The sequence below is a fragment of the Arvicanthis niloticus genome, chromosome 7, assembly GCF_011762505.2.
Source record: "Arvicanthis niloticus isolate mArvNil1 chromosome 7, mArvNil1.pat.X, whole genome shotgun sequence".
Lineage (NCBI taxonomy): Eukaryota > Metazoa > Chordata > Mammalia > Rodentia > Muridae > Arvicanthis > Arvicanthis niloticus.
The window spans coordinates 37244023-37258013 of NC_047664.1; the positions used below are offsets into that span (position 1 = coordinate 37244023).

General features: G+C 44.7%; 1 protein-coding gene and 1 long non-coding RNA gene across 2 annotated transcripts in view; one reads left to right on the top strand and one right to left on the bottom strand.

The window, feature by feature from the left end:
- Positions 1-333: 333 nt before the first annotated feature.
- Positions 334-7656, bottom strand: LOC143443071 (uncharacterized). The gene is made up of 2 exons (XR_013111784.1): positions 6128-7656; positions 334-5396 (listed from the first exon to the last, which is right to left on the bottom strand). It is a non-coding gene; the product is annotated as an uncharacterized LOC143443071 (long non-coding RNA).
- A 32-nt stretch (positions 7657-7688) lies between these two features.
- Positions 7689-13991, top strand: part of Rnf185 (ring finger protein 185) — a 36170-nt gene continuing 29867 nt past the window's right edge. Inside the window, exon 1 of the mRNA XM_034509314.2 lies at positions 7689-7858. The gene's annotated coding sequence lies outside the window, so the exon portion shown is untranslated. The remainder of the gene's footprint in view (positions 7859-13991) is intronic.

Here is a 13991-nt window from a genome sequence, read left to right on the forward strand (position 1 = left end):
TCAGTGACATCTCATATGGATCCCGACACTGGATCAGGAACCACATCTAATCCCTCCTGTGTGTCCAAACAGAAGGCACCTTAACCAGACCAGGAGACTTTCTAATTTGTTTTCTTTTGGCCGGAGGTGTTAAACCCCTCCTGAAGTGTTAGTAATTGATCAAAGGGAGCGTTGGGGACCTGGAACATCTCAGGTTTCACACCCCCAGGAGTCCCCTGACCATCAATGGGGCTCTGAGACTTTTGGTGGCTTGAGGTCTGGTCTCTGTGATCTTAGTAGGACCTCCATAACTGCTGTGGGGTATTCACCAAAGAAGACTGCTCAGACAGGGGGTTAAGCCAACAGAAAGTCTTTATTAGCCTACAAGCAACTACACTGGGTGATTGGGATCCCAATGTAGTCCAGAGCCTTTCTCAGGGTGAGCTTTTAAGCACAAAAGCCATGTCCTGGTTTGACATACTTCAGTTAACAAGAACTGAATAGAGATTTTCCCAGAACAATGGACTCTGATCGATTAGGTCTTTGTTTTCATTTTTGGCAGGGGGTTTTGTCTATTTGCTAAGTTTTATAGCCTAAATGGCACTTACATCATGGAGTCAGTTATGCTAAGGTGGTGGTGGTGGGGCTATTAAGGTCAGGGGCCCTGTTATAGTATGGGCATGAATACATACACACACATGGGGGGGGAGAGGGAAGGAGTGAGAGAGGGAAAAAAGGGAAGAGAGAGAGAGGAAGGAAAGGAGGGAGAGAGAAAGAGAGAGATTAAGAAACAATTTAACTACATATCCATTTAGCAAAACAATAATAGCAGATGCTCCCAGAGGGCCTTGGACTTTGCCAGCCAAAGGCTTTCCACCACCTCCACACTGCCAGGCATGTTCCTGTTCCAAGGCACTCATATTCAAGAACTTTCCCAGAACTATGGACTTTGATGGGTTAGAACTGTGGCTTTCAATCTTCCTAACGCTGAAAACCCCTTAATAAGGTTCTTTATGTTGCAGTGACCCCCAACAATAAAAGTATTTTTCCTGCTTCACAGCCGTAATTTTGCTGTTATGGATCGTCGTGTAACTATCTGTGCTTTCCTGTGGTCTTAGGTGACCCCTGTGAAAGGGTCATTTGACGCTGACATTGGTTGCGACCCACAGGTTGAGAGCCTCAGGGCTTTTTCTGGTTTGGCAGGCGGTGTTGCTTCCATGTTGTCTCTCATGAATGGCACTTCTGTCCTGGTGTCAGCTGTGTTAAAGTCTACCTGTGCGTGCCTGGGAAATCCAGGTTAAAGTCTTACTTGAGCACAGCGGTGGTGGCGCACACCTTTAATCCCAGCACTTGGGAGGCAGAGGCAGGCAGATTTCTGAGTTCGAGGCCAGCCTGGTCTACAGAGTGAGTTCCAGGACAGCCAGGGCTACACAGAGAAACCCTGTCTCAAAAAACCAAAAAAAAAAAAAAAAAAAAAAAGTCTTACTTGAGCCTGTTTCCAAATTTTGTGGCATCTTTCATCTATGCTTTCATTTTCCGTTCACACTCAGGCCCGGGCGCTAACAATCCGTTTAAGGAGTTGTTGAATGAACTGAAGATTCTATTAGGAAAACTACCTGGGTGCCAAATAAAGCTACCGTCCTTGTGTAGGCCACGTGAAGCAGTATTTATTAACAGTTAACCTGCCGTCCACATGCAGCTGCTGTTGTCAGCCCCAGTACTGTTCATTCTACTATTCCACTGCATTCCGTGGCCCAAGACGCAACTTTGAACTATGAACATCTGTGACCATGCCTCTTTGGTCTCTGTTTTTTGTATTTGTTTTTCAGCACACGGATAGCTATTTGTAGTAGTGGATCCAATGTTTCCTCCTGAGATTTGGCCATGCACTTTGGTTTTTTGGGTGGGTGGGGGGCTGGTGATGGTGTGGTGAGGATGAGACTCTGAACTTTGGGAGTGGCAGGAGCTCTGTCACTTAATGACACAGCAGCCACACAGAACTGATGTGCGCCCTGCTCAGAGGCACCTGATCTCTGCTTGAACTGTTGAGGAGATGTTGACATTGGTTGCCTTGATTAATTTGTTCTGCTGGACCGAGTAGTTATAACAATTCCAGTTTTGCCGTGTGGTAACTAATTGGTGAGAGGCTCATCTGTGTGAGCATCCTGTTGAGTTTCCCCACTCCTGACCTTCCAACTCCTAATTACTACCTGACCTACTGAAGGACAGGTCGGAAGTTCCTCTTCTCCTTGTCTATTCTTTTCTTTCCTGCATGTTTTTGTGTGTATGAGTATTTTGTCTGCCTGTATGTCTGTGTACTATGTACATGCCCATGGAGGTCAGAAGAGGGCATCAGATCCCTTGAAACTGGAGTCACACTTGGTTGCAAGTTGCCTTGTGGGTGCTGGGAATTGAACCCAGGTCCCATGGAAGAGCAAGCAGTGCTCTCAGCCATTGAGCCAGCGTTTGAGGCGGTATCTGTAGCCCATACTTCTCTTACTTCAGCCTCCCAAGTCCTGGGATTATGACCACCATGGGTAGCTTCTACTCCTCTCTCTCTTTTTTACCCCCCCTCTCTGTGTGTGTGCACGCACATGTGGGTGTGGTTGCACATGCACTAGCACATGTGTTCATATAGGAAGAGGTTGAACTCAGGTTTCTTTAGAAGAGTCATCTACATTATTAGTAGTAGTCGTTTTTCAAGACAGGGTTTCTCTGTGTAGCCCTGGTCTATAGACCAGGCTGGCCTTGAACTCACAGAGATCCGTCTGTTTCTGCCTTCTGAGACCTGGGATCTAAGGCATGTGCCACCACTGCCTGGCTCAGAGGATGAGTTTTAGGAGTCACTTCTCTCCTTTCATTATGAGTTCCAGGCATCAAGGTCAGTTCTCTGGGCTTGTTTAGCAAGTGCTTTTGCTGCTGAGCCATCCCACCAGCCCTTCATTATTTTCCAACAGGGCCTTCTCAGTGATGCCACACCAGCTAGCCAGCAGACTCCGGGGTTCAGCCTTTCTCTGCTTTCCTAGTCATAGCACTACAAGAGAGCCTGAAGTCACTATTGATGAGCCATTTCCACTCCCCCTTTATTTGCGTATCTATGTCATTAAAAACTCATGGATTCTCTTGCTGGTTCCTGGTTGTTGGAAGGTGAGCTGCTCTGTTCTACCCCTGCCCTCCCTGCCAAGACATACTAGAACTTCTGAAACAAAAGTTTGGAGGTTTACTCTCTTAAAGAAGATGCAGCTGATGAGACAAGCACAGCATTAGGGAGAGAAAGGAGAATCCTGAAGCAAGAGAGTGTGGTAGTTCAGTAGGTAAGAGCATCCCTGTTCTCCCAGAATTGGGTTCAATTTCCAACACTCACATGGCAACTCATAACCATGCGTAAACCAGGTCCAGGGGATCTGCTGCCCTCTTCTGGCCTCCACAGGTACTGCATGTAAGTGATGCATAACTAATCATGAAGGCAAATGCCCATAGGCATATAATAATTCTTTGTGTTGTTTTGGGTTTTTGTTTTATTTTGTTGGGTTTTTTTGAGACAAGGTTTCTCTGTGTATCCCTGACTATCCTGGAACTCTCTCTGCAGACCAGGCTGGTCTCCAACTCCTGCCTTCCTCTGTTTCTAGAGGGCTGAGATTAAAGGTGTGTCCCACAGCTTGGCATAAGATAAAATTTAAGAAGTGGGGGAGGGAGGGTTGGAGGGAGGAGTGGGGAGGCAAAAAAGAAAGAGAAGAGAGAGAGGGAATGAGAGAGAGAGAGAGAGAGAGAGAGAGAGAGAGAGAGAGAGAGAGAATGAATATGAACTTCCCGAGCTACCAGCAATGGACTTTGCCAGACTTTTGCCCTAGCACAGCCAGGAATGTATGTGGGGGTAGGAACAGATTTGTCTATGCACAAGATAAGGCCACTGTTGTTCATATTGTTATGGGGTCCACTTAGGTCCAACATAACTCAAATACCAAGTCAGTGCAAATGACACAAATTCATTGTAATCAAGCTGCTACTGACCCATCAGGGCCACAGAACAGACATGGGAGCTGAAGTGCGACCTTGAAGGGACATTGTACAACATATTTAAAGAGTGAAACCATAACGTGACGGGGAGCAGGGTGGGCTGTAGCATTGTCTAATCATATTTTGAGATAAGGGGTTGAGCAAGGGAGCACCAACAATCAGGACAGGAGTTGGTTCCTGGGCCTGGAAATATGAACTCAGTTTGACCCTGCCAGCAAGATGGAGAAGCTGTCCTTGAGATGGCTGGACTCAGACAACCATCTCCTAAGAGAAGCTGTTCATTGTTGGAAAGTCCCCAGCTCCCCTAGCACCTGGGACCTTGAACTTAGTTTCACCTGATGATTAAATGAAGTCTAAAAACAAAATGGCAGTACTTAGGACAAGTTTCTTGTCCTTAACATTATGTGCTAAGAATCTGGATGATGGCAACATGCAAGGGAGACACAGGGGAGAAATCCCTGTGAGTCAGGCTATACACGAAGGGACACCTCTCTGTAGGCTGTTACCATGATGTCACAGGGGAAAAGTGACTGTTGAAACACAGGTGTTTGGTGGAGAAGACGGAGGTGCTAAGCAGTGATGTTATGGTGGCAGCTGGGATGAGAGACTTCCACATGCAGCTGAGAAGACTGAGTCCCCTCCATGAGCCCGAGTTCCAAGGAAAGAAACCTCCAGGCTGAATGGTCAGCTGGAGGAGAAAATAACCCACTGTACAGAGGTGAAGCTGGGGCTGGTAGCTGCAAGGACACTAACCTGGAGCAAGTTCAGATGTCAGAGCTGCAGATTTCTGCTTACATGATGACTTCGTATCAGGAAACACGGATCAGGAACAGGTTCAGAATCAGATTCCAGACCAGAGTAAAAGGTTTCCTCCTTGTTACACTCTCAGAGACAGGACTTCTGAGGGCCAGGACACTGCCAGCCTCACACTGGGAGCAAAGGTCTCAAGTACTTAAGAGACTCATGACTGAAGCTTGTGTTACTGGGTAGGTGGAAACCAGGACACAGGCCCTAGCAGCTGGAACTGCTGGCAGAGTGTAGGTACAGCCTCAAGTCATCGGCGGGGGGCTTCAGGACTCTTACTGCCTGCAGTGCCTCCGTGATTAGAATAGCCAGAAGTTCCCAGAAGGATTCTGAGGAGTCCCCAGTACCTCCAGCAAGCCAGTCCACTGTGCCTTGGGGCCTTTGTCTAGCACAGCTCCTCAGGAACAAGGTAGGCACTCTCAGATCTTGTCCTGACTCAGCCTGGTAAACTGTACTGGGATCAAAGGTTCCCCCAATGTAACAGGAGATAACAACAATAGCAACAATAAAAGATACGTCAAGATTAACCGGGAAAGGAAGCCAGTTTGTAGAGAAAGACCCAAAGCCCTTCCTTTCTGTGGCATCATGAACAGAGCCTGAAGAAAATACAAATGGGGAGAAGGGGCTGTAAGAGAGACCATACACCTGTAGGGTGGATAATTTTTAGGTTCTTTGCTCAACTAATAGCCAATTTCCATTCTTGGGAGTGTTTGCTTTTCCTTTTCTTAATATGCATGCATACATACATACATACGTATCTTATTTGTATGGGTGTTTTGCCTAGAAGCATATGTATGCACATGTTCATGCAGCACCCAAGGAGGCCAGAAGAGGGCGCCAGATCCATGAAACTGAAGTTAGGTGAGGTTATGAATTACTCTGTGGTTCCTTGATCAAACCTGGGTCCTCTAGTCCCATCTTAACAGCTAAGCCATCTCTCCAGCCCCAGTTTTTCCCTCTCTCCCTCTCTCCCTCTTTTGATTTTTGGAGACTGGGTTTCTCTGTATAGCCCTGGCTGTCCTGAACTTGAACTTACTCTGTAGACCAGGCTGGCTTTGAACTCACAAAGATCTGTCTGCCTGCCTCTACTGCCTGAGTGCTGGGATCAAAAGCATGTGCCTTTTCCATTTCTTGTTAAGTTGTCTAATTTTATTCCATGCCTAGTTTAAAAGACGTGACCTTTTTCTCCATCTCCTGGCAGCTATTGGAGTTTTCAAGTAGCCTTTATTGCTCTTTTCAAACTCTAATAAAGTTATCCTTGAGCTTCCTTTGAGTCCCTTCTAAATTCTTGTATTAATGATACCAAGAACCCTCAAAAGAATCTTACTTTTTCAGGAACAAAAGGAGAGGAGTATTCGGATGGATTCCTCAGGTCCTTCACAGATGGAGCTAGGGCTAGAGACTGATAAGGTCAAGCACTCTGGGGAGAGGATGCAGGCTCACCTGCCATATGGTGTTTGGGCTTTCACACTGGCAAGCAGAAGCTGAAAGCCATCCAGTGCAGGATACTTCAAGGCTGGTGTGCCAGCCCCACCTCAACTTGCACACAGGAATGCTACTACTCCTGCTTGTCCAAGACCAGGACGGAAGTCCCCTCTTGTTCTACAGAATGAGGGGTGCCTGCTCTCCCCCCACAACCCCCCTGTGCAACAGCACAGTTGCACAGCTTTGTAGGGGTTACACAGCAAAGTCATTCACCTGCACTGAACTAACATTTTTTTAATATCGAAAGCTAAAACACCAATTTTTCTAGTCACTTTCTAAATATAATAAATGCACTTGCTACTGTAAAAAAAATCCCTCATTGGTCACAAGTTCATCTAATTAGTTTTAAAAATAAATTAATATGTATTTATTAAGTGTATCTGTATACATGTGAAGGTCAGGAGACAACTTGCCAGATTCCTTTCCTTCCACGGTGGGTTTCAGGGGATTGGACCAGAGTTGACAGGCTTGGCATCTTTACCTGCTGGACCATCTCATGGCTGTAATTTGTTATACTCTTACTATCTTTATTATTTTGATACTGAAAATTCACAGATTTGGCTAGTTGAGTCTTCAAGAGAGTGCCTGTGTCATTTTACACATTCCCATTCATCACCACTGTTAGCATTCCTTCTAGGCTCCACCCCAGTTACCTGGCAACAGCCAGGTATGCCCGGCTTACTATAAAAGGGCCAAGAGCCGGTCGTCCTCTCTTCTCCCTGACCTCTTTCTCTCCTTCCCCCTCTCTTTCTCTACTTCTTTCCCATGCCCTAAATAAACTCTATTCCATACTATAACCGTAGTATGGCTGGTATCTCAGGGGGGAAGGGATGCTTCAGCCTGGGCCTGCTTGAGGCACCCTTTCCACCTCATCATACCGCGGTGCCTTTACCAAAACACATCCTAGCCTCCTCTTCTTCTCCTTCTTTCTTCTCTTCTCCTTTCTTCTCTTCTTTTTTCTTTCTTTCTTTTCTTCCTTCTTTCTTTCTTTTTTCTTCTTTCTTCTTCTTCTTTTTATGAAACAGAACAACCACTGTCCTTACATTCTAGTACAAGGCATTCATTCCAAATTGGTATTTCTAGAACTGGCTTTTTCATCAAGGAAGCCCTTTCCACCCATAATTTTTGCGACACGGTCTCATGTATCCCAAGAACGACACTGAAATTTTGATCCACCACCCGATTGAATGATGTGATTAACTGGCGTGTACACACACGTTTACTCCCATGCCCTCAAGCAGGCGAAGCTAGCACGCCATCCACTGAGCTCCCTTCCCTCCTCTTCTAGCACCAGGAAACACAACGGAAAGGCCAGGAGCCCTCCCCTTCCTGTCCCGGGGCGGAACTTACGAGCTCCGCGTCGGAGCCGGAGAGCAGCGCTGCACACCAGCCTTTTCCGGCTGTAACCGGAAGTTGCTCTAATAGAGGCGGCTCCTTGTCAGGTGACCAAGGTCCGGGTAGGAGGGGTCGGAGGTTCAATCTTTCTGACTGACTTGTCTCTAAGACTGGCTTGTCCACTGTGGGACAGGGGAACGGACTGGTGGCGTCGCTGGCGCTCGCTCTACGGCGGCAGGTACGTAACGAGCTGGGGCGGCGGGTCCGGGAGGCATGGGAACCCCCTTTCCGGGCTCAGGGTCTGAGGCACCTGAAACCAAGGGCCGAGAGACAGCCAGTCTGGCTGTCCAGAAGAAAGGTCAGACTGGCATTCTTGGGTACAGATTGGGCAAACTAAGGCCCCGGAAAAAGGAAGGGCGCGCACAAGCTCCTTTCCAGACGGGGGCTCGTCTGGACTCCCTGTTAGCCCCGGGGGCGGGACTGTTTGTCAGGTGGGTAGTGATTTGGTTGAGTGGGGAGATGAGGCGTGTGGTGAACAGATTTGAGTTGGAGCGTGGGAGACCTGGACTTGCGTTGGCTACCGGCAGCTAGTTGTGCGTTCTAGGCCAAGTCCTTTACCTCACTGAACCTAGTTTCCACACTTGTATAACCGGGCACGGCTTCTCAAAGCCTGGCTCTTCACAGCGCCTGCTCTGAAATCCTCCGGGGTGCCGGCTCTACAGCCCTGGACAGCTTGTTTCGAATCTGGGTTTGGATCCTAGGAAACCTTTTGAACGTTCTTCTTAGGAGTCCTATACTCAGTGGTGTTTGAAGCCTGTTCACCTGAAATGCTGTCCCGCTGTGAGTGCGGTATTCGATTCGCGGCAGGTTCGATTCTTTGAAACATCCAGCTTAGGAAAGAATGCCGGAGGAGAATAACTATCTTTAAAAGCTGGCGCGGGGTGGGGGGTTGGGTGTGTGGGTTGCGGCAAGGAGGGCTCCCGCTTAATCTTTGTAGCTGAAAGAGGGCCAGCTAGGATTAATAGCTGGGTTCTAGGGAAGACAAATGTGTACTTAGTGTTAAGAATTTAACGGAAGAATTATCAGGGGTGACCACTGACAGGATTGACTGATTCCTTGTAAAAGAAAGTATACAGGAGGTCCTTTCCAATGCGAAAGTCTCTTATTCTGAGTATTTATTTTGACTTTGTCTTTACATTGGTAACTCTGTTTTCAGAGGGTATGTGACACTTCTTTTGTTGTCTGAGACAGGGTCTTAAGGATCTCAGGCTGTCCTCAAGTTCCCTTTGTAGTTCAAGTTGGCCTTGAACTTCTGATCCTCCTGCTTCAGTCTCAGTGCTGATCACCAGTTACTTAGTACCTTTATGCCTGTTGAATGTAATATTTCTTTGTCTTCCTTTCTTGAGCTCTCCTCCCTAGTCTCTATCTCTTGTCAATAAGGCCAGCACACTTGATCTTATGTAATCTTTTCCTGGTTGTCACATTTCCCATCCTTCTTTTCAAGGACTTTGGAATGACTTATCTGATAAAAAAAGTATCCAAAATATATGTTGTATTAATAAACAGGGATCCATTACATTGGTTAGTTAGTAATTTTTTGTTGCGTTTAATTTTTTTAAATTTATTTTATTTTAAGTCAGGGTCTCACTCAGCCCAGGCTGAGAACAATTTAGAAAGTCAGTCTCTGTCTTGTCTGTATCTCTGTCTGTTTTTCTGTCTCTGTCTTTGCCTTTGTCTCTGTCCCTCTTCCTCCCTCCCTTCATCACTCTCTTCCTTTTCATTATGTAGCCCAGAGTGACTTCAGATTCATAGTCTTCCTGCCTTAGTCTCCCAAATACTGGGATTGCTTGTGTTCTCCAAGGCTCTGCTTGCCAGTGGACTCTGATTACAGAATGGACGTCTAAATTGCAGTTGTTTGGTTTAGTCTTCTCCCTGGTTTATAAACTGAACTTTAACTCTTTCTCTAGCAGTGTGTGTATAGATGTGTGAGAATGTCTGCAGTTTGTAAGCTAGCTATCCATCCAGCATATATGACCAAATCTTTTACGACCCTGACTTGCATACCTATATTTTTCTAATCTAACATTAGACTTCCTTATTTTGCACTTAACCAGACATCAAGTAGATCACTTTTCCATCTCCTGTTAGAGTATTTTAAGAATGCTTATGTTGTCTGGAAAAGCAAAGATTCCATATTATGACCCAATTCTGCTGACACTTCCTCCACAAAACAAAAGGTTGGGGTTGAACCAAAAGTTCCTGCCTGTTTTCCTGTTGTTTATGTAGTTGTGAAATGGTCATTCAGTTGTTACCTAACATTCCGAGTGGTATGACCCCGTTGTCATCTCAGTGGTGAGGAGAATGCCCCTAGTTTGTTGGATTTTTAAAACTTATTAATCTGGGGGTTTCTTTTAAAGGGATACTTGATGTAAAGTGTATTCTACTGGCCTGTGAAAAAGGGACTTGATGGTAAAATACGTTTAGGAAAAGCTACTGACCATTATCCTTTCTTAGTGTTTTAATGCAAGCACCACATTAAAGGCACTGACAGTTCTCACAATAAAAATTTGGGCTTTATAATAAGCTGGCATAATACAATGTTTTGGTTGCTTGGCGTTACCAAATTTATTTAGTATGAAACCTTTTTTTTTTTTTGTCTTTAACACAGGGCCTTGCTTTGTAGTGTCCAGGGTGGCTTCAAATGTTCTCTCCTGCTCCAGCCTGCCAAGTACTGGGGATTACTGATGTATGCTCCCATGTAGGGTCATTCTTATTTTTGTTTTGTTTTGCTTTGTTTTTGTGTGTGTTTTCAAGACAACAACCCTGGCTGTCCTGGAACTCTCTTTGTAGACCAGGCTAGCCTCAAATTCATAAAGATTTGCTTATCTCTGCCTTGCCAGCGACAGAATTAAAGGTGTGCACCACTAAGCCCAGCTCTGTATTCTTAATTTAAAAATGAATTGGCAGAATCTGACCTGAGACTTTGGCTTATAGGCCAAATCTAACCCTATGGCTGTTTTTTTGCATAGCCTCAGAACTAAGAATGACAGCCCTGCCCATGCCCCCATTTAGGCTGATCTCAAATTTGTGGTGATCCTCTTATCCAAGTGCTAAGATTACAGGAATGTATCATGCTTGTCTAGCTTTAAATTTCTTGTGTTTGAGGGAGGCTGTGCATGTGTGCACAGGCATTTGTTTGCTTTCTGATTTATTTACTTTTTTTTTTTTTTTTTTTTAGCCAGAGTTGCTCGTTTTGCTTAGCAAGGCTGGCTGGCCAGCACGCTCCCAGGATCTACCTGTCTCCCTGTCTCTTCTACCAGTCCTCAGGGCTAAGGTTACAGATATGTCTTGCAGGGCCCAACTTTTACTTGTGTGCTGGGAATCTGAACTCAGATCCTAATGCTTGTGCCGCAGCACTTACCACTGAGCCATCTTTTCATCCTGACTTTACATTTCTAAATGTGGCACTAAATCTAAATAATCCCAGCACTTGGGAGACAGAGTCAGGTGGATTTCTAGAGGCAAGTCTAGTCTTTTGAATTTCACTACATTGTGAAACCCTGTTTCAAAATCTCAAAACCAACCAACCAACCAAAACAAACATATATACTTGCATACAGACAGACAGACACATCTCATGTTATTGATTTACATTTTCCTCATGACTGATAGTATTGAGCATATTTTGGTGTGCTTGCCATCATCTGTACATCTTGCAAGCTTTTTACGTTTCATTTATTTGTTTGTTTTTGTATGTGTCTGTACATGTGCCACAATGCATGTGTGGAGGTCAGAAGGTAACTTGCAAGAGTCAGTTCTCTCCTACCATTTGGGTGTATGGGGATTGAACTCAAGTTGTCAGGCTTGACAGCAGCACCTTCAGCTGCTAAGCTGTCTCTCAGACCTGCTCATCTGTATATCTTATTGAGAGAATATTCATGCAGTTCCTTTTCTCATTCTGTAATTGGGTTATTTGTCCACATGTACAATTTGTGAAATAAATATTCAGAGTGTTTCTAGGATCCCTGAGATCCCTAGAAGTAACTCAGAATGAGCTCAATGGCTCAATGGGACATGCCAGTAACTTCCTTAGCTGGATGAAACTGGATTTAGACATGCTAAAGCACACAATAACTTGTCCATTTTAGACTGCTGATCATGCAAAGTTAGCATAACCCCAATCACTGCTGATGTGAGCAACCATGTTCCTGCAAAAGGGGTACTACTTGTACCCCGAAAACAGTATCATCCAAGATGTGGTAAGAGCATGTGGAGATCCTCGGTGCTTTTCTGTCACAGAGGGGTACATGACATTGTAGAGTACTTAGAGTGAGTGTGGGCTTAGGGTTGCAGAACTGATGGCTCACCACACTGCTTCTGACTCCATAGCCTTTGGCCCTAACCATGTCATTCTTGAATTTTTCTTTTTCTTTTCCTTTGAGACAGGGTTTCTTTGTGTAGCCTTGGTTGTCCCTAGAACTAGCTCTGTGGACTAGGCTGGCCTTGAACTCATAGAGATCCACCTGCCTCTGCCTCCCAAGTACTGGGATTAAAGGCATGTGCCACCAGTGTCCAGCTGCACAATTTTGAATATTAAAACAAATACTCCAGTCATGTAAATTGTTAAAGATTACTTTCTTTGGAAAATTTAGAAAAGTATCCCTCTTAGCCACCCTGCCATCTCTGTATTAACTGAAGAGAACCTTTGTTACAGTTGCTCTTAACTCCTTGTTTCTTGTTACTATGTACAGGGCAGGTGCATGTGTGGGTGCGTGTTTGTCTGTGAGAGACAAAGTGTGCATGCCAAGTGTGCATGTGGAGATCAGAGGACAACCTTGTTAACCCTTAACACCTTGCTTCTTTTTCACCATCTGTGTCAGGCTAGGTGGCCCTTGAGTTTTCAGAAGTCCTCCTGTCTTTGCCTCTCATTTCCCTGAGAGCGCTAGGATTTTGGACACTTTCCTTACAGTGTCTGATCTTCCTTGGGTTCTAGGGATTCAAACTTGGGTTGTAGTGCTTTTTTGGCAAAGGCTTTTAGCTGTTTAGCTGTCTCCCCAACTCACCATTGGGTACATTTTTATGGTTGAACCTTTTGGTATACATAGTTCTGTATTTCATTTTTTTCCTTATTGGTTTTTGAGATTGGATCTTACTAGGTTGCCTAGACTAGTCTCAAATTCCTGACCTCAATGGATCTTCCTGTTTCAGTCTCCCAAGTAGCTGGGACTACAGGTACCTGTTAACATATTCATGTTGATGCCTTGTGTTAGTGCCATTTTTTTTTTATAAGCATTAGTTGTAATGTCAGAATGAATTTCCATTTCCTCAACTGTTCACTTAAGTTGTAAACACAGACATAATGGCTGTGATAACCACTCAGCATGCAATCAGTAAGTAGGGCTGTGTTTTGGGTTTGTTATAGTAACATGTTTGTTTGTTTTGAGATAGGGCCTCATAGCCAAGTTTGGCCTTGGACTTGTTATACTTCTGCCTCCATCTGCCAAACGCTGGGATTGCAGGTATGCTCCACTACACCCAGCAGCTTTCTTTTTTACAAGATTTCTTTTTATTTGTTAACAATAATAAATGTGTGTGTGTGTGTGTGTGTGTGTGTGTGCGCGCGCGCGTGCGCTCCCCTCTGGGGCTGGAGTTGCAGGGGTTGGTTGTGATCACCCACCATGGATGCTGGGAACTGAACCCAGATGTTTTGCAAAAATAGTGTGCTCTTAACTCCTGAGCCATGTCTCCAATCCTAAAAACAGATTTAAAAAAAAAAAAAAAAAACTCTTTTGAATTGTGGTAAGAGATATATATATCTATATATATATATATATATATATCTATATATATGTATATATATTTTAACCATTTTACTTGCTTTGAGGTATCTAAGTTATTGCTATTAAGTACCTTTATAATATTACGTGACAGGTATCACTATATATCTCTAAAGCTTAGTCACCTCACATAGAAGCTCTGTGCTCACTGAGCAACAACTGCAGTGTTCTCCCTCCTAGTAACTTCTAGTATCCTGTCTGTCTCTATGAATTTGGTTGTTTCTGGTATTTTCTATTCATAAAATATGTAACTTTTTATGGAAATATAAGTATTGACCTGAGTGCTGGGATTATAGACATATACCACCATTCTTGGTTTATGCAATGCCAGGGCTACACAAAGCATTTCTCACTAAGCTGCGTGCCCAGCCCCAGCTTTTTCTTCTTCTTTTTTAAGTCATACTAAAATACATCTAATAATATTGTCATCTTAGTCATTTAGCATCATCACTCTTTCTCTCTAGGACTTTTCACTTTCTACTCAGACCCTGCTGCTGCTTCACATCTGGATAAGACATGGGCCCACCTCTCCAT